Below are 4,929 nucleotides of genomic sequence, written 5' to 3' on the forward strand. Positions count from 1 at the left end.
AACTATAACTAATCAGATAGTTAATAGTGGGCCAGTAGATCTCTTTCTGGCATGTGATTGCTAAAGATTCTGGAAGTCTAGGCATTAGAAATTTGAAGAGTCCTTTACTCAATTTAAGTATTATTATTAGAAAGTTATCCTGTGCATGACTACCTTTCTGAAGTCTGAAAGATACTTTTGAATGATGCAACTGTTGACAACATGGCAATTTGCCCTCAAGGATCATTCAAATTTTTAAAATAATAAAGACTTACATGACATTGACTAAAATAAGAAAACTATATTGTGTACAATGAGGTAATGAAAAAAAGAAAGATTAATTCTTACCAGTAAGTGTGCTATGAATGAGTTATAAGTATCAAGCAAATAATATATGCCAGAAACTAGGCATTGGAGGTTATTATCATTCCATTAATTCTTATCTGCTGAAAGTGATGTATACATTTTCTGATTAACTACATTAGTAATACAGTTATATACATACATAATATATATTATATCCAACTCTAAATATATAGTTGAAGATACAGTTATGTATCAATATGTATATATATAAACATATTTAACACTGAAATTTTTAAAACAAAATATCTCAAAAATATTTTTATTAACTCATAAATATTTTATAGTAAGTAACAATATTAAATGGTGCATATTGCTTATAAAGTGTATTTTACTGCATGTAAGTTTTCCTGTCTTCAGATACTGATAATAACAGCTGAACTTGACCAAACACAGTAAAGGTTGCTCTTTTTAATTAGGTTTACATATTATATAAAATTTACTTGGGCTAATTGGCATGAAAAATGAATGTAATGAGGATATGTATTGTAAAATAGTTTGCCACTACTATATAAATCTCTTTTGACAAAGGCTTAGTTTATGATTTCATTTTAAGAAAATGGGTTTGGAGACAGGACTAGATACAATCAAAGTATAATTGGATGTCACCACAGTCTTATCATTTCAGGTATATAAGGGGAAAGAAGATCCACAAAGGGGGAGAAAGCAATGCCTGGTTGTGTCTACAGAGGTAGATCATTGATGACCTCTCTTCTCTGTCCTTCCTAAAACATAGGTCTCCAGATCTCCTCTGATATATGAAATATCAAAGGCATTGAAGAGGCATCCCCAACAGAGATCAAAGGAATGAGTGTGCATAAATTCTGAGTGTATCTAACTAGAAATGTGCTTGTAGATTTTGTTATAGCTGGTTTCACTATATCAATTTATTTTGTTTCTTTTGTTATTGTTGCTTTAATACTTTAAGTTCTGGAATATATGCACAGAATATGAAGGTTTGTTACATAGGTATACATGTGCCATGGTGGTTTGCTGCATCCATCAACCCATCATCTACATTAGGTATTTCTCCTAATGCTATCCCTCCCATTGTCCTGCATCCCACAACAGGCCCTGGTGTGTTATGTTCCCCTCCCTGTGTCCATGTGTTCTAATTGTTCAACTCCCACTTATGAGTAAGAACATGTGGTGTTTGGTTTTCTGTTCCTGTGTTAGTATGCTGAGAATGATGGTTTCCAGCTTCATCCATGTTGCTGCAAAGGACATGAACTCATTCTTTTTTATGGCTGCATAGTATTCCACGGTGTATATGTGCCACATTTTCTTTATCCAGTCTTTCATAGATGGGCATTTTGGTTGATTCCAAGTCTTTGCTATTGTGAACAGTGCTGCAGTAAACATACATGTGCATGTGTCTTTATAGTAAAATGACTTATAATGCTTTTGGTATATACCTAGTAATGAGATTGCTGGGTCAAATGGTATTTCTGGTTCTAGATCCTTGAGGAATTGTCACACTGTCTTCTACAATGGTTGAACTAATTTACACTCTCACCTACAGTGTAAAAGCATTCCTATTTCTCCACATCCTCTCCAGCATCTGTTGTTTCTTGACTTTTTAATGATCACCGTTCTAACTGGAGTAAGATGGTATCTCATTGTGATTTTGATTTGCATTTCTGTAATGACCAGTGATGATGAGCTTTTTTTCATATGTTTGTTGACTACATAAATGTCTTCTTTTGAGAAGTGTCTGTTCATATCCTTCATCCACTTTTCGATGGGGTTGTTTTGTTCTTTTTTTTTTTTTTTAAGTCAGTAAATTTTTATTCAAGGAATTCCATGTTGTGATTTTTTCCACTGTGCATCAAGGTCACTTAAGACCCTGTAAAGAGTGGAGTCAAAAGATTTATCTTCAAATTTGCCCTTTTTAATGAAACTGATCCAGTTGTCCTGTCAGCCCTACATTACAATATAGAAGTGAATTTTACATTTCCAGAGATGATTGTACAGTGAGTGAACATGAATGAGTCCTAGAAGCAGCCTGAGTTAACTCTACTACAAACTTCTTGGTTATTAGCAACCCACAAGGGTTACAATAAAAAGGCAAAGCACATTTGCATAATTCAAGAGATCTAGGAGAATTTAAAATCTCATTGATTACTGATGAAATAATTATTAGAAAAAAAGAAAAATCACACGTGGTTCACATTATATTTGTATTGCATTTCTATTACAGTTAATCAACTGTTCCCAATAAGCAGATTGCTAGCAAAGTAGCAGATAGAAAACCTACTGGGAAATTTTTTTATGGTCATGTCCACAGCAAATGAGAAAATGCATTCTAAAAGCCTTGGTAATGACCATGTTTGTTTTTTTCTTGCAAATTTGTTTAAGTTCCTTGTAGATTCTGGATATTACTTTTTTGTCAGATGGATAGATTGCAAAACTTTTCTCCCATTCTGTAGGCTGTCTGTTCACTCTGATGATAGTTTCTTTTGCTGTGCAGAAGCTCTTTAGTTTAACTAGATTTGATTTGTCAATTTTGGCTTTTGTTGCCATTGCTTTTGGTGTTTTCGTCATAAAGTCTTTGCCCAGGCCTATGTCCTGAGTGGTATTGTCCAGGTTTTCTTCTAGGGTTTTTATGGTTTTAGGTCTTATGTATATGTTTTTAATCCCTTTTGAGTTAATTTTTGTATAAGGTATAAGGAAGGGGTCCAGTTTCAGTTTTCTGCATATGGCTAGCCAGTTTTCCCAACACCATTTATTAAATAGGGAATTCTTTCCCCATTGCCTGTTTTTGTCAGATCTGTCAAAGATCAGATGGTTGTAGATGTGTGGCATTATTTCTGAGGTCTCTGTTCTGTTCCCTTGGTCTATATATCTGTTTTGTTACCAGTACCATGCTGTTTTGGTTACTGTAGCCTTGTAGTATAGTATGAAGTCAGGTACCATGATGCCCCCAGATTTGTTCTTTTTGCTTAGGATTGTCTTGGCTATATGGGCTCTATTTTTGTTCCATATGAAATTTAGAGTAGTTTTATTCCAATTCTGTGAAGAAAGTCAATGGTCGCTTGATGGGAATAGCACTGAATCTATAAATTACTTTGAGAATTATGGCCATTTTCATGATATTGATTCTTCCAAGTCATGAGCATGAAATATTTTACCATTTGTTTGTGTCCTCTCTTATTCCCTTGAGCAGTGGTTTATAGTTCTCATTGAAGAGGTCCCTCACATCCCTTGTAAGTTGTATTCCTAGGTATTTTATTCTCTATCAATTGCGAATGGGAGTTCACTCATACTTAGACTCCCACACAATAATAGTGGGAGACTTTAACACCCCACTGTCCATATTAGACAGATAAATGAGACAGAAAATTAACAAGAATATTCAGGACTTCAACTCAGCTCTGGACCAAGTGAACCTAATAAACATCTACAGAACTCTCCACCCCAAATCAACAGAATGTACATTTTTCTCAGCACCACATAGCAGTTGTACTAAACTTGACCAAATAATTGGAAGTAAAACACTCCTAAGCAAATGCAAAAGAACAGAAATCATAACAAACAGTCTCTCAGGAAAAAATGCAATCAAATTAGAATTCAGGATTAAGAAATTCACTCAAAACCGCACAACTACATGGAAACTGAACAACCTGCTCCTGAATGACTACTGGGTAAATAACAAAATTATGACAGAGATAAATAAGTTCTTAGAAACCAGTGAGAACAAAGACACAATGCAGCAGAATCTCTTTGACAAAGCTAAAACAGTGTTTAGAGGGAAATTTACAGCACTAAATGCCCACATGAGAAAGTGGGAAAAACCTAAAATGGACACCCTAACATCACAGTTAAAAGAACTAGAGAAGCAAGAGCAAACACATTCAACAGCTAGCAGAAGACAAGAAATAAATAAGATTTTAGAGCAGAACTGAAGGAGATAGAGACAGAAAAAAACCTTTCAAAACATCAATGAATCCAGGAGCCAGTTTTTTGAAAAGATTAACAAAATTGATAGACAGCAAGCCAGACTCATGAAGAAGAAAAGGGAGAAGAATCCAATAGACACAATAAAAAATGATAAAGGGGATATCACCACCGACCCCACAGAAATACAAACTACCATCAGAGAATATTATAAACACCTCTATGCAAGTAACCCAGAAAATCTAGAAGAAATGGATAAATTACGGGAAACATACACCCTCCCGAGACTAAACCGGGAAGGAGTTGAATGCCTGAATAGATTAATAACAAGTTCTGAAATTGAGGTAGTAATTAATAGCCTACCAACCAAGAAAAGCCCAGGACCAGACGGATTCACAGCCAAATTCTACCAGAGGTACAAAAAGGAGCTGGTACCATTCCTTCGGAAACTATTCCAAACAGTACAAAAAGTGGGACTCCTCCCTAACTCTTTTTATGCAGCCAGCATCATCCTGATACCAAAACCTGGCAGAGACACAACAAAAAAAGAAAATTTCAGGCCAATATCACTGACGAACATCGATGCGAAAATCCTCAATAAAATACTGGCAAACTGAATCCAGCAGTACATTAAAAAGCTTATCCACCACAATCATATTGGATTCATCCCTGGGATGCAAGACTGGTTCA

At 35.0% G+C, this 4,929-nt stretch overlaps 1 non-coding gene across 1 annotated transcript; it reads right to left on the reverse strand.

Moving 5' to 3' along the window:
• Positions 1-2,548: 2,548 nt before the first annotated feature.
• Positions 2,549-2,669, reverse strand: LOC115892562. Its single transcript, XR_004052431.1, has one exon. It is a non-coding gene; the product is annotated as a small nucleolar RNA SNORA32 (small nucleolar RNA).
• Between the last annotated feature and the right edge of the window lie 2,260 nt (positions 2,670-4,929).

This window comes from Rhinopithecus roxellana, chromosome 12 (genome assembly GCF_007565055.1).
Source record: "Rhinopithecus roxellana isolate Shanxi Qingling chromosome 12, ASM756505v1, whole genome shotgun sequence".
Lineage (NCBI taxonomy): Eukaryota > Metazoa > Chordata > Mammalia > Primates > Cercopithecidae > Rhinopithecus > Rhinopithecus roxellana.